Source organism: Eublepharis macularius, chromosome 7 (assembly GCF_028583425.1).
Source record: "Eublepharis macularius isolate TG4126 chromosome 7, MPM_Emac_v1.0, whole genome shotgun sequence".
In the NCBI taxonomy this organism is placed as follows: Eukaryota; Metazoa; Chordata; class Lepidosauria; order Squamata; family Eublepharidae; genus Eublepharis; species Eublepharis macularius.
Window position 1 is genome coordinate 17,761,777 of NC_072796.1, and position 27,348 is coordinate 17,789,124.

The following is a 27,348-nucleotide window of genomic DNA, read 5'->3' on the forward strand; positions in this document are numbered from 1 at the left end:
ACTACTGAGCATTAATTGAAAATGAATGCCATTCTGAGTGAATACACAAAGCAACAGGTTTGCATTTCACAAAAGAAACAAGATGAGCTCCCAGAAAGCAATCGGTGAAATATATTTTGAACGTGATAAAATTGTTCACACGATCAAGGCATATGAAATACTTCTTTCTACAGTTACTAGTACTACTTTTCTTTAAGTGTTTGAAACAAACAAAAAGTGAAAGTCATCAAACACAAGAGATGGTTTAGGGACTAGAACAGTACGTAGCCTCTCTCCTGGCAATCTTCTGTAATGAGAATTTCCTTACATTTAATACATCATCAAGAAAGAGAATAAAGCTCAGCTATTTAACGGTATTTCCAATACTGATGATGAGTTTAAATTGGGCAAATATGCAACCCTGGCGTAACCAATATTCTTTATTTACTTTGTGTTACTATTTGGTAAGAGTTTCTAAAATCTTATTTTAACAAAAGATTATTTACCCACCTACCATGAAGCAAGGCAAGCTGATCTTCTGGTTGTATATTACAGAGTATATAACTTTCAAAAGCACATCTGCTGAACTTAAAAGAAAGCTTGCTATTAAATAGAAGACCTTATAAGCTTGATATTAAATAAAAAGAAATACTCACATCCATTTACCTTTATGTTCTTTTTTTTAACCTCTGCTGCACACTTCGTAAATTGAATTTTCTTGATCACTTCCAACCACCCACCCCCCTCCACTAGTCTAGGCAAACAAATCCTGAAACAAAGCTGTAGGGTGAGTTTTGCCTCCTCCCAAAGCAGCAGTTCAACCAGGTCTAGTCATTTCTTTCCTTTCATCATATATAAAAAGAAACATATACCATTTTAAATTCGAAATATCAGTCACCATCCTGACCATCTAGGTAACACAGACCAGCAATCTTCTCTTTTGGTTTTTTTTTTTAATATGCAAGCATTTGCGGAGAAACAAAAGACAAAAAAGCAACGTCAAACACTGAGCGACGCCAAGATCCTGCAGATCAGACTTAAAGTGGAAAAGAATAGAATTCAGTCAGCCACAAAGGTCTCCATGGCAACAGTGAACGGAGCCCGCCCCTCTGTTATTATTTATGCAACATTTCATCACAAAGGACCCTCCCATTAGCCTAACTAGAACCTCCAAGCTCTTTTCCCACTGCAATCGCTGCCTTTCTATTCTAAATAGATCTCCCAAACAAAAATGTAATATGACATTTGGTTTAAAGTAAAATGCATTATGCTTCTCACTTAATGGTCCATCTCTGAGGCAGAAAGTGCACTTTGAACCTTACACAGAGTTTATGCTTAATACCATTTCTGCTTTGAAATCCAAAATGTCTATGTTATAAACTAACCTTCTGACTCAAATGCAGTTCTTTCTGCTACGAGGCACATGGCTAGAAAATGAATCCTGCAGAAAAAAATGTGTTCAGATGTAGCTTTACTGAAGGGAAAAAAAACTTTATGTATGTGTACAATACTGATAACAAATTTCATTTCCGTTTATTTTTTAGCATATAATTGGCATCTAAAACAAAAGCACTGATGTTTTATTTATTTTTATTTACAGTAACCTAAGAAAGCCCTCTAATTAAAACTATTCACACTACTAAATGACAATCAAATGTAACTGTAAGGCACATGAATAGTTGCTGCTTACTATGACTCAGTATTGATTTAAGATGTTTGCAATGTACGGCTGACCTGCAGGTGATCTGGCATAGTGTGCACCAAGAACAGGTGTTCCCACAATATTGTAGAATGGCTCTGTTTAAAGGTGAGAAAATTCTACCAGTTCTAGAGAATAACAGCCCCTTGTACTCTTGGAATAGAAGTTTGTGTGAGATCCAGCAGCCCAACAAATTTCTATTAAACTGGAGTACTTGTACAAAGACTGTCAAAGCCTTCACAGCACTAGGGCACAGTGGGCTAGTGTCCCAACTTGTAGGCTCCCAGGGGTAGACTTTTCAAGAATAAACATGCTATAGGGGGCAACAGACTCTTGCACCCCAGGGTAGATTGTTGCCACCAATTTTCTCTGACTAACTCTAAGTTCAGAGATCGAGGAAATACCAGCTGTACCGGGTGTTAATCAAGCACTAGAGGTTAATCCTTCTATATAAAAGGCAAATTGTATTGACGACAACTCATTTTTTATCCTCGTGCAAACACACTCACTGGCCCCTCCGTGGGGATAAAAAGTGAGTTGTTGGCAACACGACTTGTCTTCCTGCCCCCATGGTGGCCTCCTCAGGGCCACCAGAGGCCTGGAAAGACCTGGTGCAACGGCAGGAAGGCCTGGTGCGGTGGCCCAGCCCTCTGGAGGCAGTTTTCTAGAGACCATTGTTTACACAATGGGCTTGGTTGCTAGTATATTTATAAAAAAATGTGCCAAAGATTTTATATATATAGAAAGTATGCAAAGTTAAGATAAATAAAACATTAAAGAGTACTTAACTAAAAAGCCAAAATTTCTCAGCAGGACCCTCTGCCGGTTAAACCAGATGTCACCTGTTAAAGCCACAAACACAACAGAATACCAGGGACTAGTTTTCCAGTGTAGTCCCAGAATGAGATGGCCAATGGTCAGCAACCCGTCCAACCACTAGTCCAAGAGCAAAGAACTACCTTAGAAACTCCATTTTTATCCCATATCAACCTGCAACATGGGTGGCTCTAGGAATCGATCAGGATCTTGCACAGACATGTGAACATGGTGCTCTGCAGTCAAGTCACATCATCCATCAAAGCAATTATCCCAGCCTAACAAGATGGAACGCAGGGGGGGGGGGAAACCTTGCTCTCCCTCCCTCAGCCTTGATCCTCATGATCTCACTGGCTCCTGGGTTCTGCAGAACACGTCCAGGCTTATCTCTCTGGGAACTACTTCACTCTGAGTCTCTGTTAAGTTTCCCAGAATTCTCCTTTGAGGCCTAACCAGGTAGATTTGCCTTAGCATGAGTTTCACCAAAAAAAATAAGGAAAAAAGGGCAGCAAGTCCCATTATTATCCTGTAAGGGCTATGTGCCAGCTTGGCCTAGAGCTAGACACTCCTTCTACACGGATGGCTGGGAAGACACAATGTGTAATCTGCACACTGCATAAGGCATCTAGACATTATCCTATCATGCTGCCAAGAACCATCACAGACCTCTGGGAAGATCCTCTCTAGGCCCTCCTTCGTGTCATTCAGGACCCCCAGAAATTTGGCTCCAAGTCCTCCCTCCAAACAGTCCTGTATTCCATGCTGACAACATTTTCACTGTAGACAAGCATGAGGGGGAACCCAGGTTGCTGCAGATGCACTCTGCCATTCAAGGCAACACCCCACCTCTTATTCCACAGTGAGTTTTGGCCAGCCAGGACCCTAGAGAAGTCACTGATCCTTTGTGGAATCTGGTGACAATTCTACTTCTATTACACTGAAAATGAACCATGAGCAGGTCAATCTCCCCCCTTTAGCCAAATACAGCTCACAGAAGCCTATAGCTAGAAACCTCACTGATTATATTTTTCCTAAATTCAGTATTTCCATAGAGTGAGAAAGATGCATGAAGCCCTTATTGATCAATAGCAATTGTATATTCCTCAGTGGAGATTTTAAAAGCCAAGAATAGCTCCTAGGAGGAATACTGGCCAAGCAATGTGCACACATCCCCACTGAAAGTGCAGTTGCCCAATACATCCAATCACATCATGTCCACAAGATCTGAAGAAACAGAGCTCAGGGATGAATTCATTGCATACAGCGCAAGCCCGTGCTACAAAATACTGGCAAGCTACCATCCAAAACCTGAATTCTCTCTAGAAACTAAAACGATGAATCTGATGCACTCGTACTTCAGTCACATTATGAGAAAACAAGACTCAATACAAAAAAAACCTCCACAATAACACAAACAATAACACTAAAACAATAACACTAAAAAACAATAACACTAGGAAAGGTGGAAAGCAGCAGGAAAAGAGGAAAACCCCGAAAGTGATGGGCTTGACTCAATAAAGGAAGCCACAGCCTCCAGTTTGTAAGACCTGTGCAAGGCTGTTGATGGTTGGACATTAATTCATGTGTGCATACTATGTGCCATCAAGTCACTTATGGCACCCCTAGTATGAATGAAAGACGTCCAAAACGTCCTATCATTAACAACCCTGCTCAGATCTTGCAAACTATTGGAAGTGACCTCCTTTATTGAGTCAAGCCATCTTGTAGAAGCTTGCTGGGTAAGCTTGGGCTAGTCATGTACTCTTAGCCTAATCTATCTCACAGAGCGGTTGTGAAGACAAAATGGAGGAAGGGGAAATGATGTATCTGCTTTGGGTCCTCACTGGAGAGAAAGGTGGGTTATAGGTGAAATAAATGGATATTTAACAACAATATCCATCCCAATATTTAAGAGAGTGAGTCTAGACTACCCTTTCAGAATGTACGGTTTCAATGCATCTCGATACTGTATTATAGAACTTGTGAATAACTAAGGCAGTTTCTTGAGTCAAGATGCTGGTAATTGACAATAATGTATATCATACATTGTATCACCACAGCTGTGACATTCTAATAATACTTGTCTCATGCAGCCCGATTCTAGGCATGTTTACACAGAAGTCAGTCTCATTTCGTACATATGCATTAATTTATTTTAAATATTTTATTCTCCTTTTCAGCAACAGTGGCTCACAAAAGAGCTTACAGTAAAAAAAATCAATTAAAATACTGATGAACAAGATTTATCTATAAAATCCAACCAACCCTAGAAAAATGAATGAACCCAAACTATAAATCCGGAAAGGAAGGAGCAAGCCCAGTACAAAACAAGAGGCAGAACAGAAACAAGCAGCCCAAAACCAGCTTAACTCAAACGTTCTCCAAAGAAAACATAATTTTGACAAAATGGACAGAGCAAAGCAATACACACAGGGAATTCCATAACCTTGGTAATTCCTATAGGTTGCAATCCAGCACACACAGTTGCATATTTCAAATCAGTTGATGTGTCAATGGGTTGTAGCATATGCTGATTAAAGAACCAAGAATAACATTTGCTTTCATCACAGAAACTGAACAGGTGTCATGTAGGTACTAAGAGCAGGAACTGGGAACTGAAAATCTCCAATTGAAAGCTCAGCAATGAACTCGCCTTATGACTTGAGGAAAGTCAGTATTTCTCGTACTCCCTGCTCTCTTTAATACGGGACCCAAGTCTGAGGATGGGGCCCTAGAACAGGCTGAACACCCATTGCTTGATTTGTTTTTTGTCCTTCCAGAAACAGCCATTTTTCTTTCATGTTCCATTTATGTTGGGGGTGAGGTTTAGATCAGCAGAGACTATTACATGTTTGTACTGACCTTGGAGAAATCATTGCTTGGGCTTTGCTTATTTCCTTTCAGTATTATGGAAATGGTGCAAAGAGCTTTGAGTTTTCTGGATTAAAAAAACACTGTATTCATATTAAGATAATCATGATTATGGTGGTGATTCAGTCTGGCTGTCTGGATTAAGCTAAAACTTTTATTGTACTGCAAGGGTTAAATATTGGGTTCCTGCCACTATTATCATTCATGGCCAGAACTTTTGAAATTGAAGATACAAGTAAGTGACATTTTCTCACTGAATGCCCTCATAAAACAAGTATAAAGACATGTTGGTGTTCACAGCATCTGGTGCACAAGTGTATTATGAGAAGAGGCATCCAACATCTGCAGAGAACTTGCTGACTCAGCCTTTAGCAGTCCGCTCATCCATCCTCTCTGTGGAAAAGGGCAGTGATAATGATTGCCTCCAAAGGGCAAGGAAACCTTCACACACTGTTTTACAAGGCTGTAATGGGAGACACAGCTTTTTTGCACTTTTAATTATTTCTTCTTCCGGTTCAGTGTAAATGACAAAAAGAGGGGAGGGTTGAAAACTGCTGGGTTCTTCTCCATTATCTCTGGATTGAGCTCAAGTTGAAGTCCTCTACCCCTCCAGCATCCAGGTGCCTTTGTAGAGGCAGAGGAGGAACACGGAGACAAAGAGCTGGAAGGGAACACCAAGGGTCATCTAATCCAAGCCCCTGCACAATGCAAGAAATTCACAGCTACCCCCGTTCCCCCAGGGTCTCCTGCTTACTGCTCAGAGGAAGGCAAAACATTTCTACTATCCCTAGCCAATTTGGCCAAGAGGAAAATTCCTTCCTTGGCATATAAAAAAGGGCCATGAGAGCAGAGTAATAAACCAAATGTTCTTAGTATTATTATAGAGTACTGGCTCACCAGGGAAGCTGTCAGGTCTCCCACTATGCAGATGTGGGTAATCAGGGTATACTTGGCAACCTATTTCTTGAAGGCTGATATTTGTACCCACAAATATGATACCTTGAAGGATGAACAAAAGTGAAGTGTTGACAAGAAGATCTTGAAGAATGTGTGCATTGGTAATTTGTAGTATTTCCCATGGATAGGGTGGAAAGGCAAGGTAAAAATATGTTAATACTGAAATCTTATTGCCAGGTTTGCATAAAAGAATTTAACTAATATTTTAAAAATACACTCTTATCCTGACAGAAATATCGTTTTACGTGAAATGACAAATAGGTGTTTCTCCATGCATACTTACACTGGGTTTTCTGGATATTTGATCCACGAGGATTGGATCCACTTTGGGCCTCTGTAATTCCACACTTGGGATCGAACCAAAGTGGTGTCTGTTTATTTACTGCACTAGAAAAATGCAGTTTTTGCTGTGGGCTTTCTGGAGAACGTTTCATCAGCTGATCACCTTAGGGCACCTCAGCTGAGAACCCTTCAGTTTCATCAGCTGATTGGCTGAGGAAATTTAAAAGGTTATTTTTAAGGAACCCGTGTTGTAACATTGTAATATTACGGTTTAATTTTTAAAAAACAAAACAAAAAGAATGGATTAAAAAGTACAGGAAGCACAGAGGAAACACTAAAATATCAAGGAAAGGCTGAAGGAGCTTGATATGTTTAGCCTGGAGAGGAGACAACTGAGAGGTGATATGATAACCATCTTCAAGTACTTGAAGGGCTGTCATATAGAGGATGACATGTGATGATATCCCTTCTGGGAAGTGATGTCATCGTGCAGGGCATGGCCACACCCTGGGAGCTCTCTCACAATTCGGGCTGCAGCTCCCCTGTCAGCACAGCAGGCAGTCAGGGTGGCCTCCCAGCCCTCCTGTGCAGCCGCCCACACTGCTGCCACCAGCTCCATGCACCCAGCAAGCCGGCTTCCCAGTCAGCGCAGCAGGCAGCCAGGGTGGCGCAAGTGGCCTCCCAGACCTCCTGCACAGCCACCCACGCTGTCCTATCAGCTCTGTGTGCTCAGTGAGCTAGCTGCCCCATCAGCACAGCAGATGGTCAGGATGGCACACGCGGCCCTCCCATACAGCCGCCAGCCCCACCGCTGCCAGCTCCACACACCCCTGGCCAGCTGCCATGCCCAGGGCAAGCAACCCCCTTGCCCCCCTAAATGTGGCCCTGATAACAGCTACAATCTGATCCTTACCAGAGGTGCCATGGAATGAACCTGGGACCTTCTGTATGCCAAGCAAATACTCTGCCACTGAGTCATGGCCCCTCTCCTGCTGCTTGTACTCCCATTACAGGAAAATAAAAGTAACATTCTGAACACAAAAGAAAATTTAGTATATAGTTTGACCCTAAGTCTCCAGAGGGAAGACCACCCATACATGTAATATGTGGAGCAGGAAATTCCGTGAATTGGAAATTCCAGGGCTTCCTGAAGGATGTCTCAGCCCTAGACCCCTTCCAGTCTGGGTTCCATCCGGGACATGGGACGGAGACGTTGCTGGTTGCCCTCACAGTCAATCTTCGTAGACATCTGGATCGACGTGGCTCGGCGCTGCTTATATTATCGGATCTGTTGGCAGCATTCGATACAGTCGATTACAACCTTCTGACTCACCACCTCGCCGATGCAGGAATACAAGGGACTGCCTTACAGTGGCTTGTCTCTTTTCTCCACGGTCAGGGACAGAGGGTGGCGCTTGGGGAGAAATTGTCATCTCGCCACCCTTTGGTGTGTGGGGTCCCACAGGGAGCAATACTCTCCCCATTATTGTTTAACATCTATATGCCACCCCTTGCCCAGTTGGTGAGAAGTTTCGGACTTGGGTGTCATCAATATGCATATGACACCCAATTGATGGACGGATGGCCTGACTCAGCCCCAGATGTCCTGGAACATGCTTTTGCAGCCATGACTGGTTGGTTGAAGCAGAGTCAGCTGAAACTGAACCCGACGAAGACGGAGGTCCTGTACTTGAGCCATGAGGGATTAGGTTCGGGACTCTGGCTCCCAGCCCTCGATGGGGCACTGTTAGTGCCAGTTCTGAGGTTTAAGAGCCTGGGGGTGATCTTGGATGCCTCCCTGAAAATGGAGGCACAGGTCACAGCGGTTGTCAGGTCCTCTTTTTTCCATCGGCGGCAGACCAGGCAACTTGTCCCTTACCTGTCAACCCGTGACTTAACTACAGTGATCCAAGCAATGGTCATCTCTAGGCTAGATTACTGTAACTCGCTCTATGTGGGGCTGCCTTTGAGCCTGACCCAGAGATTACAGCTGGTACAAAATGCAGCGGTGCATGTTATTACGAGAGTGCCAAATAAGGCGCATATAACACCATTCTTACGTGAGCTGCATTGGTTGTAAGTGGAGTACTGGATCAGATTCAAGGTTCTGGTATTGACCTATAAGGTCCTGTGTGGACTGGGACCAGCATATCTACGAGACCATCTCTCCCCATATATTCCCCAGAGGACACTCCGATCAGGGGACAGACAGCTGTTGGTGGTCCCTGGACCCAAGGAGGCCCGGCGAGCCTCGACTAGAGCCAGGGCCTTTTCAGTCCTGGGTCCCACCTGGTGGAACGCTCTGTCTGCTGAAATTAGGGCCTGGCAGGACCTACTATCCTTTCGCCAGGCCTGCGAGCCAGAGTTGTTCCGCCAGGCATATGGCTGAGGCTGGGCCTTCGCCAGCCTGAAAAAAGGGGTGTATAAAATCTTAACCCTCCCCGTGAAGGCTGTACACCAACCTGTTTTAAATGCGTATTAATACACTGTTGTTTTAATGTAGAGGAATTTTTATTGTATTTTAATATGTTGTTATCTGCCCTGAGCCCGCTTGGGGGGACGGCAGAATAGAAATTTGAAATAAATAAAATAAATAAAAATAACTTGCGGGTACGCTTGCTGGGAGCTGCATGTCTTCTCACTAAATTCACACTCTATGGCAAATACAGGTCTGTCAGATTTGCTGATACGTAATTATAAAAAAGGTGATTAATTTGTATCAGCAATGCTAAATAAAACTTGCTGGAAGATCACTTGGAATGTCAAAACAAATTATTTCAGTGGATGGTTTATATCTGAAGTACTTAGTTATGAAAAATCTCAATGTAGTCGACAAGGATTTATAAAAATCAGTATTTTAAGGGAGCTTTTTCTTGAAAGGAAATACTGCTACTGACTGTTTAGCGCTGGAGCTCTGAAAGACAGAAGGTCTCGTAATAAACTCACTGTCCCTCTCTAAGCCTTGAGTGAATTTTTATTTCCAGGCAAATCCAGTGAGAAGGTAGTCATTATTGAGATCATAGGTCCCAAAACAAATTAACACACTGGTTTTTATCCTGTGGGTTATATGATATATGACCCCTACCCCTCAAAGTTAATATAGTTGCTGAAGGTGACGTGCTTGTAGATATTCCTTGACAGGATTTTAAAAGTTGCTTTAAGGCTTAGATGTTCGGCTCTGAAATGGGTAGTGAAGCATAGTTTGCAGCTAAGGAAGAATACGCAAAGACTATTCCAGTAGTCAAAAGAAATGAAAAGCCTTGATGGAGGTCTAATGAAACTCTTAAAATGGCTAAAGATAAACGAGAATCAAAAGTAAAAAAGCTAACAAACAGAACTAGAATTCTAAATACAACTTTTCAGCAACCTGCAGGCAGACACAATGACAATAACCCATGCAACGAAATGGCCTTAATGCCATTTCTGATCTCTGTAGTCTAGAGGTTAGTTGTATTTCTGGGTGATCTCTACTTCCCACCTGGAGGTTGGCGACACTACTTCTTATGGACTGACGTGAGGTCTGAAAATGGACAACTCGCTGACCTCAGCTTTTCCAGAAACAACTTTCAATAACATCACCACCACCACCATTTGATTTATATACTGCTCTTAACACCCACTCAGAGTGGTTTACAAAGTATGTTATTATTATCCCCACAACATTCACTCTGTGAGGTGGGTGGGGCTGAGAGAGCTCCTAGAAGCTGTGACTGACCCAAGGTCACCCAGCTGGCTTCAAACGGAGGAGGGAATCGAACCCAGTTCTTCAGATTAGAGTCCTGCTGCTCTTAACCACTACACCAAACTAGCTTTCACCACCTGATACAAGGTTGATTTTATATGTCAGGCAGAGGGGTCTGGTGATAACTTGAGTTGGGTGAAAAAAAGTCTAGTTCCTCAATCCCACTCATCCCCTCACATGTTACCTTATATGTGATTGGAGTAGATCTGGGTTAAACACCATCATGTCTAGCTTGACCCTTAGAGCAATACCAATATCTTTTGCAAAGCCACTGTTAACACTGGGATACTAGTCACAGTCCAAAATAATGTTTTAGTAATTTGGAGGAGGAGCACAGCCAAATGGGCAAGTCTACAATCTAGAGACCTACGGAAGAAGAAAATTCAGAATTATTCACACATTTGGGAATAAGAAAGCAACTGAGCACTTCCAGCTTGATGAAAAATTGTATCCAAATGACTAAAATACAGGGGTAGGGCCTAACTGCATGCAGTCTAATCAAGAGGGAAAACCAGATATAAGCAGCTAATCTCTTGAAAGGCAGCACACAGAAAGATGTGCCAGCCAGTTACTTTTTTTATAACTATCTCTTGAAATTATATCCCAACATTTTCCAGTTCTCATTGACTGGAAGGGCAAATAATCATAATAATGAAAACCCCTAACAGCAATCAGAGGCACCCCCTGCCATGAAGCAGGGTTACTTATAGTTTATAGCTGAAGGGTTACCAGCACTCAATTACTTTCTTTCACATGATAAAAAGCTTGCCTAATCAGAAAGGGGGAGGGGGAGTTAACCATCTTTACCTGAAAGGAAGTCCAGGTGTTTTTCTGCATGTGCCATCAATAAAAAGAGGGAACAGTCTTAAATCTGCATACAGGTTGCAATTATGTTCAGTAATAATGATTTTTTAAATGTATATAACCTTTTTTTTAGAGGATGGGCATTACCACCTGCTCTGTGCCTGATCCTGGCCGAGTGAAAGGGGGGCACCTGTTCCACTCCTGATCTTGGCCTGCTGAAGGCAGGGGGTGGGCATTTCCATCTACTCTGCGCTTGATCCTGGTCACATGAAGGGAGGACGGGCATTGCCACCAGCTCGACACCTGATCCTTGCTGGATGAAGGTAGGGCAGGCATTGCTACCTGCTCCGCTCCTGATCCTGGCCAGATGAAGGGGGGCAGGCATTGCCTCCTGCTCCATGCCTGATTCCAGCCGGGTGATTAGGGGCGGGCATTGCCAACTCCTCCACTCTTTGGTTGCAATCATAATGACACCTTTCTAGAATTAAGGCCCATTGAATATCATGGGACTTAATTCTGACTAAAGTTGTTCAGGATTGGTTGTTGTGGGTTTTCCGGGCTGAATTGCCGTGGTCTTGGCATTGTAGTTCCTGACGTTTCGCCAGCAGCTGTGGCTGGCATCTTCAGAGGTGTAGCACCAAAAGACAGAGATCTCTCAGTGTCAGAGATCAGTGTCGTGACACTGAGAGATCTCTGTCTTTTGGTGCTACACCTCTGAAGATGCCAGCCACAGCTGCTGGCGAAACGTCAGGAACTACAATGCCAAGACCACGGCAATACAGCCCGGAAAACCCACAACAACCATCGTTCTCCGGACGTGAAAGCCTTCGACAATACATTGTTCAGGACTGTTTCTTTTAGAACTTATTAGTGGGATGTTCTAAGTCAGCTGCACATGAATACAAGAAATAGGAATACTTGAGTCGGGGGGGAGGGGGATCTCATATTCTAATAGCCAATTGGCCCTGAACTGAGGATACTTAAATCATAGACTGGAGTCATGGATGGACAAGACAGATCTTCCAACACGCTTGAAAAATGCTCCACATTTGCAGAAAAATCTGAAATCTTTATATACTTACACACACACACACGAAACAAAGCCCGTTGTGGGAAAAAATACAACAGGCTCTAGAAAGGAGAGAGTGGGCAGGCAGACATTCCTTCCTCCTCCCGGCTAGTGAAGGAGTGGGGTGGGCATTGCCACTTGCTCCACACCTGATCTCAACAACAGGAAGGGGTGGTGGGCTTTGCTACCTGCTGCATGTCTGATACAGGCTGGGTAAAGGGGGGCAGGCATTGAAACCTGCCCCACTTCTGATCCCACATAACTAGAGGGGAAACTGGTATTGCCTTCTGCTCTGCCATATTATGGCTAGGTGAAGGGGGGTAGGCATTGCTGCCTGATCCCAGCTGAGTGAAGGGGGGTGGGCATTGCCACCTGTTCCTTGCTGGGTGAAGGGAGGAGCAAGCACTAACTTCTGCTCCTCACCTGATCCCAACAGGTGAAGATAGGTGGTGGGCTTTGCTACATGCTCCGCTCCTGATCCCAACTGGGTGAAGGGGATGTGGGCATTGCCACCTTCTCTGCTCCTGATTCTAGCAGGTTGAAGGGGTGCAGAGATTGCTACCTGCTTGGTTCCTGATTCCAACAGAGTGAAGATGGGGTGGGCATTGCTGCCTACTCAGTGCCTTATTCCAATAGAATGAAGGAGGCGGGCATTTCCTCCTGCTCCACTTCTTGTCCTGGCTGGGTGATCCCACCCAGGTGAAGGCACTGGGTGAGCATTGGCACCTGCTCCACTCCTGATCCCAACTGGGTGAAGGGGGCAGGCATTGCCACCTGCTTTGCTCCTAATAACACCTGGGTTAAGGAAGAGAGTGGGCATAGCCACCTGCTCTGCTCCTGATTCCAGCTGGGTGAATGGGGTGGGCATTGCCACCTGCTCCACTCCTAATACCAGCTGGGTTACAGGGGGGTGGGCATTGCCACTTGCTTCGCTCCTAATACCAGCTGAGTTAAGGCAGGGGGTAGGCATTGCCACCTGCTTCGCTCCTAATACCAACAGGGTTAAGGCAGGGGCAGGCATTACCACCTGCTCCACTCCTGATTCCAGCTCACTGAAGGGAAGCGGGCATTGCCACCTGCTCCGCTCTTAATACCAGCTGGGTAAAAGTGGGGGTGGGCATTGCCACCTGTTACGCTCCTAATATCTGCTGTGTTAAGGTGGGAGAGGGGCATTGCCACCTGCTCCGTTCCTAATACCAGCTGGGTTAAGGTTGGGGACGGGAATTGCCACCTTCTCCACTTCTAATACCAGCTGGATGAAGGGGGGCAGGCATTGCCACCTGCTCTGCTCCTAATACCAGCTGGGTTTACATGGGGGTGGGCATTGCCACCTGCTCCACTCCTATTACCAGCTGTGTTAAGACGGGAGGTGGGCATTGCCACCTGCTCCGCTCCTAATACTGGCTGGGTTAAGGTGGAGAGTGGACATATTTACCTGCTCTGCTCCTGATCCCAGCTGCATAAAGGGGGGTATTGCCACCTTCTCCGCTCCAAATCAGCTGAGTTAAAGTGGGGGGCCAACACTGCCATGTGCTCCACTCCTATTAACAGCTGGGTTAAGGCAGAGAGTGGACACTGCCACCTGCTCTGCTCCTGATCCCAGCTGGCTGAAGGGGGCAGGTATTGCCACCTGCTCTGCTCCTAATATCAGCTGGGTTAATGTAGGGGGTGGGCATTGCTACCTGTTCCGCTCCTAATATTAGCTGGGTTAAGGTGGGGAGTGGGCATTGCCACCTGCTCCGCACCTAATACCAGCCTGGTTAAGGTGCGGGGCGGGCATTGCCACCTGCTCCGCCCCTGTTCCCTGCCTGGGCTTCCCACCACGGCATGTTTTCTGGAGCGATATGGTGAGTTATCTGGGCTTTCCTCTGCAGCAGCGCACTCTGGATGTGCACCAGGGTATAAAGCGAGTCGTGCAAAACATGCTTACTCAATTATATATTAAGATAGAGATGGAAGGGGCCTTACACACCATCTATTCCAACCACCTGCCCAATGAAGGAGCAGCCTAAAGCATCTGTAACAAGTATTCATCTATCCGCTCCCTGAAGACTGCCAATGAGGGGTAACCCAACATACCCCAAGGCAGATGATTCCACTGTTGAATTAGTCTTAATGGGAAGCAGTTTTTCCTAATGTCCTTGGATTTATGTATGTCCTTGAATTAAAATAAAGAAATACAATGAAAATAACAGTATGACGTATTCTAAATGAAACTGCAGGTGATGTGTAGATGTCTATTGCAAAAAGAAAATTAACGATGACAGTATTATCGGTACTAATTATGCTGCCAACATCCTCCCAAGCAACGTAGCACTTATTTCCATGATGCGAGATACCGTGCCTATTCAACCACCGTTTCCTGCAGTGCTGAAGTAGCAGCAGCAGGAGGCAAAGAGAGTCTAAGTAGTATGAAAACTAAGAGTCAAGATTAGCATCTCCTGAAAAGGTCATCACTAAATTTAAAATATTGCAATAGTAGACTTCCACAGTACAAATATGTCACTAGACTGTTTTTGGTGGTGGAAAAAAATAACCCACTCTCTAATTTTCTGCCTCATATTAATCTTCCACCTCACATTAATCTGTACAGGTACGAGCTGTCATGCTGCATTTACAATGCAAAAACACTTAGCCTTTTTTGCCGGCAGTATAAAGCAGCAATATGAACCTGGCACTATGAACCTGGCACTATGCCAATGCTAACTCACACAAGAATAGTTAGCACCTGCAAGACAGACGGCTATTTTCTCCACAGAAACTTCAGCCTGCATTGTTTGCTGCCAAAGTAACCCAAAAATTCACATTGCATATGTGTAGTTCATTAATTTTTTAAAAAATTATTTAACATATCCGTATGCCTTCTTTTTTCCCCAACACAAAGTGGGACTCAAAGCAGGTAACAACAGTAGCTGAGGTAGTTATTGCTTGACACGTACTGAGGAAATCAACAGCTGCCTCATACGTGTGAACAAGCCTGGTCAAAATTTCTACACTGGATTGCTGCTCACTTACCAGCTTGTTGTTTATCTGACTCCATGAATAAATAAACAAAAATAAATAAAAATAAATTATGCTTTAGGGACTTGTCTCTTAAAATACAAAACCTAGACAGAAAATGATCAGAACAATAAGAAGAGAAGTGGTGTACAACTTTTGGCAGTCACCATATTACTGATCCTGGCCATGACAGCATTTTTTTTAAAAAAAATTCTTTATGTTAAAAGCAGCGCAGTCAGTATTATCTCTATGTCAACACTGTCTACTCTAGGCAAAAACTCTTTCAATCCCATTTGATCCTTATTTCAGCATCATTGTTAATAGGATACTGCACTATCCAGTATGTTTGGTGCACCATATTGTTATTAGTTCCAGTAACACTGATGGTCTATCTAGTCATTTATTCTGATACTAACAGTTTGATTCTATGGAAAGTTACTCCTGTTTAAGCCCAATGATTTCAACAGGCTAAGACTAGAGAAATTCTGCACAGGATTGTATTGCAAAATACAAATTCTGACCCATACATCTAAAAGATCCTACTGTATAAAAGGCTAAGCATATTCAAGCCAACTCATTTCCTACCCTGGTGCGCCTCTAGAGGGCGCTACTATGGAGGGAACCCCAGATGAGGCATCCAGACCTCCAGAGAGCACACCATGGTGGGAAGGTCAGGCTGGGAGACGGCGTGGAGCAGGCAGCAATGCCCTCCGCCGCCACTTTTACTCAGCTGGGATCAGGAGCAGAGCAGGTGGCAATGCCCATCCCCAATTTTCATCCAGCTGGGATCAGGAGCGGAGCAGATGGCAATGCTCATCCCTTCTTCACCCAGCTCAGATCAGGAGCAAAGAAGGTGGCAATGCCCGCCCCCGCCTTCACGCAGCTGGGATCAGGAGCAGAGCAGGTGGCAATACTCATCCCCTTTTCACTCAGCTCAGATCAGGAGCAAAACAGGTGACAATGCCCGCTCCCGGCTTCACCCAGTTGGGATCAAGTGTGAAGTAGGGGGCAATGCCCGGCCCCACCTTCACACAGCTGGGATCAGGCACAGAGCAGGTGGTAATGCCCACTCCCGCCTTCATCCAGCTGGTATCAGGAGCAGAGCAGGCGGCAATGTCCCCCCCTTCAATCACCTGGGATCAAGAGTGGAGCAGGACGCAATGCACACACCCCTTCACTCAGCTGGGATCAGGAGCAGAGCAGGTGGCAATGCCCACCCCAACTTCATATGGCTGGGATCAAACATGGAGCAGGTGGCAATGCCTGCCTGCTTTTACCTAGCCAGGATCAGGAGTGGAGCAGGTGGCAATGCATGCCCCTGCCTTCACTTGGCTGGGACCAGGTGTGGAGCAGGAGGCAATGGCCACCCACCCTTCACCCAGCTGGGAACAGGCACAGAGCAGGCAACAATGCCCATCCCCTTCACGTGGCTGCAATCAGCCATGGAACATGTGTCAATGTCCACCCCCCTTTCACCCAGCCGGGATCACCTGTGAAGCAGGAGGAAATGCTTGCCCCCCCTTCACCTGGCCTGGATCAGGCGCAGTACAGCAGGTAATGCATGGTGCCCCTTCACTTGGCTGACATCAAGAGTCGAGCAGCTGGCAATGCCCGTACGCCACCTTCATCCAGGTGGGATCAGATGCGGAGCAGGAGGTAATGCTTTTCCCCTGCCTTCAGCTGGCCAAGATCAGGTGGTAATGCCTGCCCCCTTCACTCAGCCAAGATAAGGAGCAGAGCAGGTGGCAATGCATCCACCCCTTTACCCAGCTGGGATCAAGAGTGGAGCAGTTGGCAATGCCTGCCCCTATTCACCTGGCTGGAATCAGGCATGGAGCAGGAAGCAATGACTGCCCCCCTTCATCTGGCCAGTATCAGGAGCGGAGCAGGTGGCAATGCCCGCCCCACCTTCATCCAGAAAGGATCAGGCATGGAGCTGGTGGCAATGCCCGTCCTCCCTTCATGTGACCAGGATCAAGCGCAGAGTAGATGAAAATGCCCACCTCCTGCCTTCAGCAGGCCAAGATCAGGAGTGGAGCAGGTGACAGCGCCCGCCCCCCTTTCACCTGGCTGGGATCAGGCATAGAGCAGGTGGTAATGCCCGTCCCCCCTTCATGTGGCCAGGACCAAGCACAGAGCAGGTGGCAATGCCCGCCTCCTATCTTCAACTGACCAGGATCAGGAGCGGATCAGGTGACAATGCCCACCCCCTTCACCTGGCCCAGATCAGGAGCGGAGAAGGTGGCAATGCATGCCCCTTTCACTCGGCTGGGATCAGGTGTGGAGAAGGAGGCAATGCCCACTCGCCTGTCACCCGGCCAGGAACAGGTGCAAAACTGGCAGAAATGCCCCCCCTTCACATGGCTACAATCAGCCATGAAGCAGGCATCAATGTGCACCCCCCTTCACCTGGCCAGGATCACCCATGGACCAGGAGGAAATGCCCACTCCCTCACCCAGCTGGGATGAGGAGTGGGTCGAAATAGAGAGCTGCTCCAAGGGCGCACTACAGGCTATAAGAAACAGAAAACCCCCGGAGTATACAATCACCAAATATAAACAATAGTTTATATATTTTTTAAGTGCTAATGTGCTCAATAAAGTTAATTCCAAATACAAATATATAACAGCATTTCATATATAACAGTATCCAATGGTGGTACAACGAACAGGTACAAAAAATACAAGAATTCAACAAATTCAATAAGTACAATTTACCAAGTTAAACTGCTTGGAAAATGTCCATCATGGAGCAGAATTTTGCAGCAATAATATAGATTCAAATTGGTAAAAGCCTCCTCCTGACTAATTCACGCTGCCTACGGGTTTCACCGGCATGTAAGGCGTCCAGTCCCGTTTCACACAATTGGCTTCTTCACAGGCAAAACATGTTATATAGTTCAATATTGACCAAGCATTAATTATATATATTTATAAAACAATATAATTCAAAATTCATAAACATATCTACTCACAAGCGTTACAAGCAGTATTGTTCCACCATTTCAGTTCGTTTTAGACAATCTTGCATCGTAACTGGGTGTAACCTTCCCTACTCTTTTATTTCTTCTCTGATTTAAAGAGCCCGCAGCCTACCATGCTTAAAGAGATTACGAGAGCGATCCTAAGCAAGTCTACTCAGGATGTTACTCAGGTCTATTCAGTTGGATTTACTTCCTGGAAACTGTTCTTAGGATTGCACTATACAAATAACAGCGCAAATCCAAAGCATTGTTGAGCCCATACGGGGACAAACTATTTAACCTGTATATCCATTGGGATTCGAATTGCAGTAATTTACGTAGGGCATTTGGATACTTTGTTTGTAGTACTTGCAAAACTGTCTCTCTAAGATCAGGTTTAGAATCATGATGTTGAATAAAATGTTCAACAAGAGGTGCCTCTGTAATTCTGTGTTGGATACGTGAAAGATGTTCTTGAATGTGCACTTTCAACGGGCAAATTGTACTGCCCATGTACATCAAAAGACAACTGCACTGAATCAGGTACACAACATAAGATGTCTTACAACTGGAGAAGGCATTACGATAAAATGGCCTATTTGTAGTTGGATTAATAATTTATGAAGTTTTCGCAGTCAAGGGGCAGATGTTACAACTCCCACAGGGGAAATGGCCCCTCGGAAGCTGAACACTAGCAAAGTTTTCTATCATAGCCGAGTGCACTATCATATCTTTTAAGTTTCTTGTCCTCCTAAACCTTGTAGATGGTGCCCATTCACACCCCTCTGTATCAGAAACTAAATGCCAGTGCCTCCGTATGATGTCACCAATTCCCAGGGCCAAACTGGTAAAATCTAACGCCCATTTTAACCTATTGTCTCCCAATCTATTCTTTGGAGTGAGTAAGACTCCTCGAGGGGTGTTAATTGCCCTTCTATTAGCTTCTCCTATTACCTTCCCGGAGTAGCCCCTAGATCTAAATGTTCCATCCAAAAGTTTCCTATTATAATCAAAATCTCTAATGCTAGAAGAATTGTGTTTTAATCGTAAGTACTGGGAGACAGGTATATTCCTTCTCAGATGTGAAGGGTGGAAGGAGGAGAAATGTAGATAGGACGGACGATCAGTAGGCTTTTTGAAAGGACGTACTCCCAATTTCCTTTATTCAATTTTGAACACAGTAACGTCTAAGAAGTTGACGCATTCCGAACCGCCTTGCCAGGTAAACTGTATGTTGGCATCTATCCCATTCATCCAGTGTGCCAATGTCTCGGCGTAAGTTTGATTTTCTAAAATGAGTATGACATCATCAATGTACCTCTGGTACCATAGAATATTCTTGAAAAAAAGAGTTCTCAGTTTCATTCAGTGCCCCCCCCCCAGACTTCACCTGGCAGGGATCAGGATCAGAGCAGGTGGCAATTCCCATCCCTTGCCTTCACTTGGCCGGAATCAAGCATGCAGCAGGAGGCAATGCCTACCCCCCATTCAACCTGCCAGAATCAGGCGCAGAGCAGGCAGCAATGCCCCCTCCCCACTTCACCCAGCTGGAATCAGGCATGGAGCAAGAGGCATCCAGCTGAGATCAGGAGCAGAAGAGGTGGCAATGCCCAGCCCTGCTTCATCTGGCCGGGAACAGTGACAGAGAAGGAGGGAATGCCTGCCCTCCCCTTTCTAGAACCCATTGTATTGTTCCCCACAACGGGCTTTGTTGCTAGTTTTATACATAAAGATTTATAGTGACTTAAACTTTAAAAGTCCTGACCTGGATAGACCAGGTGAACCTGATCTCATCAGATCTCAGAAGCTAAGCAGGGTCGGCCTTGGTTAGTAATTGGATGGGAGACCTCCAACGAAGACCAGGGTTGCACAGGCAGGCAATGGCAAACCACCTCTGTTTGTCTCTTGCCATGAAAACCCCGCCAGGGGTCGCCATAAGTCAACTCTGACTTGAGGGCATTCTCCACCAACCTTTTATAACCACTAGCAGGCTTAGTAGCTGCTGAGGGAACCATAGCTTTCTTCCTCTACAGGTATATCAGACTGGCAGAACTACAATGCACAGTGATTACACAGAGACATATAGGAATTAATCTAAGAAGATGTGACTACATCTGCTACAGTCACATGCAGAATCATTTTTAAAATGTGTTATTAGGGGAAAAGGAGAATAATTGTATTTATGAAGTAAATTAAGAAAAGAGAGAAGCAGAAAGGAGGAGGATAAAGTGGTAAAAGTGAACCAAATAAAATAAACAATAATTAAGTGACGTCAAGTCACAACTGACTTAGGACAACTCCTCAAGGGGTTTTCAAGGCAAGGAATTAGCAGAGGTCGCTTGCCATCACCTTCCTCTGCACAGCAACCCTGGTGGTCTCCCATCCAAGTACTAACCACGGCTTTAGCTTCTATGCTCTGACATGGAAGCCACTCTACAGAGACAGCTCGATAAACAAATGAAAGCCCACATTCCTAAGCTGGTGCCTCCTACATAGCGCCTGCTTTCAGAAGCACCCTAGAGGCTCCAGCCACTCCTGTCAGGAGTTAGTTTTTATTGGCTGATTTACTTGTAAATGTCTCCCTTTTAGGATGGAAAGGCAGCAGGGAAATGTTATAAATAATTCTTTTGCAGCAGTGGAAAGTGAAGGCCCTACCTCACAATACTAAACAGAATTACACCTAGGTCCACTGAAGTTAATGGGAGCCAGTTTGGTGTAGTTGTTAAGAGCACAGGACTCTAATCTGGAGAGCCGGGTTTGATTCCCCACTCCTCCACTTGAAGCCTGCTGGGTGACCTTTGGCTAGTCACGGCTCTCTGGAGCTCTCTCAGCCCCACCTACCTCACAGGGTGTTTTGTTGTGGGGATAAAAGTAACATACTTTGTAAACCACTCTGAGTGGCATTAAGTTGTCCTGAAGGGCGGTATATAAATCGAATGTTGTTGTTATTGTTGTTAGAAAGCTGCAACTCGGTTTAGGACTACAATGTTCAGATGCTTCTTAAAGTCCTTTCTTCCCTTTTTCTGTTAACAGAGGACTACCCTTTCCATACTGGCAGTGCATCAATAGCCCTTTGCCTACTTTCTCTCCTTCTTGGGGACTTTGCACCAATGGAACAGATGCAACTATGGGGAGGGGTTGGGTTGGTTGGTTTTCAGGTCTTGGAATGAGATTCCATTGCAGAAGCACCTACCTCACAATACTGGGTTTGAAACGCTGGGTTTAAAAGTTGAGTATTTCACATTCCAAGTACAAAAGGGTTGTTGTTTTTTCCCTTTGCAAAGTTTGGGAGTGCATTCTTTTCAAGTGATAGTTTGCTCTTATTCCACACTTTCCTTTATGTACTCTCTTTATTTGTTTGCATGCTAGGGCAGGAACTTAGAAAGTACATATTCTAAATTGAGACTATTTTTAAAAAAGACCTTCATTTTCCAAGGTAGTTTAGGCTTATAAAATGGTATAAAGAATTTTTCAAAGAAATGCTTCTCTAGATTTAAAGGAAGTTTCACACAAGTACAACCAACAGTTGATACAAGAAACATGAAGTTGCTCTATCAATAAACAGACATCCAGACTAGAAATAAGTACAACGTCAACAGATTCCAACAGCAATTAAATAGATCACTGAAGGCAAACTAGGTGATAATTATCCAGATAAAGTCAAGGCTCACATTATCCTCAAGTACTTTCATAATTGTTTATTAAAGCAACTCATTTCAAGCTGCACCACACCAAAAACTGAAATTTTGCATATATTTACAGCAATGGAGGCTTGAGAACAATTTAAAGAAGCTTCTTTTTTTTTCTCTGTGAGATATATTGAGCTTAGGAACACTCAAAGAACAGATTTTGAGAATTCATGAAGGTTTAAAAAAAAATCTATCTAACATTTTCAATGCCCCAAGAACATATTCCCTAGAGGGAAGGGAAAAATAAAGCCATGATCCAGCCCATGTAGCTCAAGTACTTGGTGATGTGAGAAAATAGAATGTGCTTAACCAGGATACATCCACGACTAGCCAAGAGAAAGCGTTTGCATAGATTTTCAGTTTTATATCTGTGGAACATGCCTGACTCCTGATACCGTCTCAGGATTGCTAAAGCTTGCTCCTCCCTCTCACCGCTGGCTTGGAACAATTAACGTCTTCTTCATTCAAAGAAAAAGCCTGAAATATGCAAATTGTTTGGCTCGCTTTGCACACACTTCTGAGTTACGCAGGAGCTGCTTAATTATGAAAATATCCCATCTGATAAATACCATCACCACATACCTAGGGATGCCTCACTGGCACTATGTTTTTTTTGGCAGAGACCCTATACAGTGCCCCATGAGAGTGCTCAGGAGAAAGGCAGGCATACACATGTTTTAAATAAATATCACCATGGAGAAGTGCTTGGTATATGCATAAAGGAGATTTTAGTATTATCACTCTACATGGGTAGCGCGAATATTGGCATGGAACCAATCATCCTTCACGTAGCCTTCCTCCAGTCTGAGGAACCCTTTCTCCCACTTAAGTGACTCCCCAACACAGGAGCCACAAGTTGGAGGAAGACTCCTAAGGCTTCATGCTCAAGTGAAGTGGTAGGATACATCAGTGCTTAGTTCTCGTGGCCCTTTCTTGCATGCCCAGGTAATGCCGGTCACTACTTTGGGGATGGGAGGCAATTTTCTCCAGGCTTTTTGCCATCTTCTGGGCATGGAACAAAAGGCAGAGTGGTCAAGCCCCAGCCAGGAGGATACAAATAAATACTACCAAAACAATCACTCTAAAGTCAACTTTATAAGTTTAATAAAGTTACTAAGTGCTTAAAGAATATAATAAAGTGCTCAGTGATAATTTCAAAGGACAATTTCCAGTATGTCCACAACAGTAAAAAGCATTTACACCTTAACAATATACAATAAATATCAATGTAATAAATATCACATATTTAAGATCTATACAAAAATAATACTCTGTTGTAATGGCCACAGCAATACAAAACATGCACCCAGTAGAAATACTACAAAAGTCCTTATTAATCTATTTCCAGTAAGCTGGGAAAAGAAGCTCCAAGGAGATGTTCAAAAGTATGGTAAGTAGTATGAACAGTCATGCTGTATTAAACATTTATCTTTTCTCTTTTTCTCTTAGGTGGAGAAGTAACCATCAGGGACAACGAAGACAAGCGTCCGTCTAGCCCAACCAGGGGCTGGCTGTAATAACACAGGTTTCATCCACAGACTTCTTCGGAGGCCCAAGTAACATCCACCTTGATAAATATCACTGTTAACAAAGATCACTCCCACATCTAATAGAGCGGCGCACCACAGAATACGGCTGTGTGCCAAAGATTGCTCCTCAGAGGGTTTGCTAATTTCCTCTTTGCCTCCTGAAGGTTCTGTCAGTTTCACCTCTCTGTCTGGGAGGTGAAGAGGAAATAAACAAACCCTCTGAAGAGCAATCTTTGCCAGCTCTGTAGAGAGGGGGAATTGACAAAGCCTTCCAATCTCTTTTAAAACTCAGCTCCCCGGCTAACATTGCGACCTCCTTCATGTGAGTGTCCTGTGTGTCTCTTGTAGTTTAGCTCTGTATCCTCTGAGCTGAATCCTTTACACCACAAAGGGAAATGCCTCCTTGCAGTTCAAAGGATGGGGGGGGGGAATGGCCCTTGGCTCAAGCTGAGAGGCTACACCAGATGTGCCTAGAAGTGACTCAATGGAACTTGGAAACACAGGAGGGGCTGGGGAGAGGTATGGTAAAAGAAAGAAAAATAACTTCTCTTTGCTTTGCCCCCATCTTCCCCCTCTGCCATTTCCCCCCCACTAGTCCCTACATGAGACGCTTCTCTTCTTTTATCACAAACTTTATTTAGAAGAGTTTATTGCTCTTGTTATAGTCTTAAGCTATTTACTGGCAGGTAACTTTTTAAAATGTGTCTGAAGCAGAATGATCTAGAACACCAAAAGAGGTTATTAAATGTTAGATAACAAATTTAGCAGATGTTCTCAGCTGTGGTCATCTTATTTCATGAACTGGAGTCTTGTGGAACTTCAAGAACCAATAAACATTTATTCCGTCTTAAACTTTTGTGGATTAGTATCTGGAAGAGTAAACTCTCATCCACAAATGCATAAACTGGAAGAAATCTGGAATAGTCTATAAGGTGCCACAATGCTCCTGTTTATTTCTGCTGCAACTGACTAACATGGCACTGGAAATATCTTGATTTTTTTTATATAATTTTTTTTTTATTTTTAATTTCTAACATAGAAAACTACAAAAAACTACAGAAATATAAAGGAAAAAAGGGGACTGGGGAAAAGGGAAGAGCAACATATAAACAGAAAACACACACTACATCTACATGTCTTGTATGCCCTTCATACTGCAATTTTTCTTTAAAGTTAACTTTCTAATATGCTATCAGATTGATAGATCTTATAAAATACAGAAATATCTGTATTTTATATCTTGATTCATGCCATTTTCATAGCTTCAAAAATGTGATTTTCTTCGACCACTAATAGTGCATGTATCTCTATCTGCATCTACTATCAATCTATTTGTAACTGAAAGAAGAGAGCACATATGATTTTACTAGTAAAACTTAATGATGTAGAGAATTTTTTAAAAGAAACATAGACCTAGGCATTTTTTTATTTAAGGAAGGAGAAAAATGCCTAAGGTTGGCAAAAAAAAAATACTGCATGTAAATCTTAAAAGCCGGTCCTCTTCCTGATCAGGTTTTCCTTCCTGATGAAGATGAATAAACATGAGTTTAAAAAAACAAATACTAGGTCAAATGTTCCAGAAACGATCTAGGACAAACATTTTATTATCTATACAGAATCTACTTTGAAATGTGGGAGCAGATTAATAATGAGACATTAAAAGAAAGCAATTTAGGACAATATTTTCCAATTTCAGGGCACCTACCCTCAGGCAAAAAAAAAAGTGCTTAATGCAGCTAAAATTAGTTGTGACCAATCCTTTCCATAGTTACTTAGATCTTAGATGTAAGTCCTACACAGTTTAATGGTATTTAGTCCCAGGTAACTGGACACAGGATTGTGCCTAACACCTCTAATCCTCACACAAGCATAGAAAAGTTTGAAAATGTGTTAGCTGCATTTATTGAAGTATCACAATTTCAGGTACATTTGTCAGTCAACTGCACAATTCCCTGCCTCTCTAATACTGGGATTATTTCCTGTCCCTATGCAAAACACAGCTTAATCTCAAACAGCTTCCTGGGACAGTGCATCACACAGCTTCAAAAGTAATACTATCCCAGGGCCCCAACAGCTTTAACATTGTCTTATTGAGATGTAGAAATCATCCTTTTCAAACCAGCAGGAATTTGCTTTGATAGTTTTTAAAATTTGTTCTTCAAAGATACTGAAATTTTGTTTCTTTCCATTTCTTGATAACACACCGACACTATACATATACTCAGGGTTTTTTTCCAGCAGGAATGCAGTGGAACGGAGTTCCGGAACCTCTTGAAAATGGTCACATAGTTGGTGGCCCCATCCCCAGCCATGTGACCATTTTCTCTGAGGGCAACCTACTGAGTTCCACCACCTCTTTTCCCAGAAAAAAAAGCCCTGCATATACTATAAATAGGGAAATTCCCTCTGCCTATGGAGTATACAGCACATAAAACATAGTAAGGAATCTTCAAGACATTCTTCAAGAGAAGAACTGACAGGTCTTTAAAAATATTTTATATTTGGAAGGGTTGGAACAAGTTACAAAATCTGCATATAACACAACATAACTCACAACTACTATTGGCTAAAGGCTAAGCTGTCATTCTTTGTGTTGGAGAATTGGTATCAACTGGAGCACTGCTAACCCTAAGTGCTGAAGGCAATAGCAATAATGTGTAATAATAGAGTGTAATAATAAAAGAGCTGCACATCTACTACTCTTTACCTGCATTGCCATTTAAAGGCTCTGCCTGGTTGCTGTGCCTACCCACTTTTCTCTACAAACCTGCACAGGTGGTGATCTGCCACAACTTTACCAATGTCAGTTATCGTGCTCTAGGGATGGGGATCTTTTCCACCACCCCTCCCCATTAGCACATCAGATAGCTACACTGAATAGGCATGGTGTTTTTCCAGAGACCGGGTTTAAGGGATTTAAAAGGTTATACTTGTTCTGTTCAAGCATTTCTGGCTGAGCAAATGGAACAAAGAAAAGATGAAAAACATAGTCCTCTTACCCTACACTAGGCACTTCCTAAATGTCATTTACATAGAACAGTCTAGCTTTACTTGAAGTTGCAATAGTTTAAATTCCAACATTGCCTTAATTCTCAAGATTGAGTTTGCTCTCCATTTTCCAAGCCGTGTGGACAAGATGGAGTCCCTAGGAAAACATTAAGTCCTTCTTATCTTTATGCCCTTCTAAAGGGCTGTATGGAAATATTCTTGAAATTGATTGTACTGCTCTCACACTGTGTAATTCACCTTGAGTCTCAGTGAGAAAGGCGGACTATAAATGACATAAATAAAATAAAATGGAAAAATTCTGAGTTTTTATAATCTACGTTGGGGAGTCCTGCCCAGCTAAAGACCCAGTTGGATCTTCCTGCCCCAAGAAGAAGAATTTGCATTCTAGGCATTCGGCTCTTAGTAGTCTTGGGTATGAGTTTACATTATCCTGCTTCGGCCACACTCATTGGCTTAACCGAGAGCGTGAGTGTTCTCTGTTTGATGACTCCTTCCTTCAACATTCCCCCCACACCCGCCATCTACTAGTCTGCAGCTGTGCCACTATATACATAGATAAAGAGAAGTGACACAATAATTGAAATACTGGGGCATTTCTCCACAAGGGTGTCAGCCAAATTTCACTGTTCATGGACAGCAAACAGACTACTGCTAATCAAAATTTACTTTCAAGGCATGAAAATGGCAGACAAGGGTAAGTAAAAGAGGTAAGATGTCTTTGCATTCAACAATATAGAGACAATCCCGAATGAATGGAAAGAATATCCTGTATTGCATGTATCAAATTATGCAAATGTATTTTTATCACACTGGTATTGATACAGGAAGAAAATTGTTTTCACACATATAACGCACCACAATATTTTGAACTAATAAGAAAAGTATCATTTTTATACATGTAGCTTTTTTAAAAAAAATCCGACCTTTTTTCAAAGATAC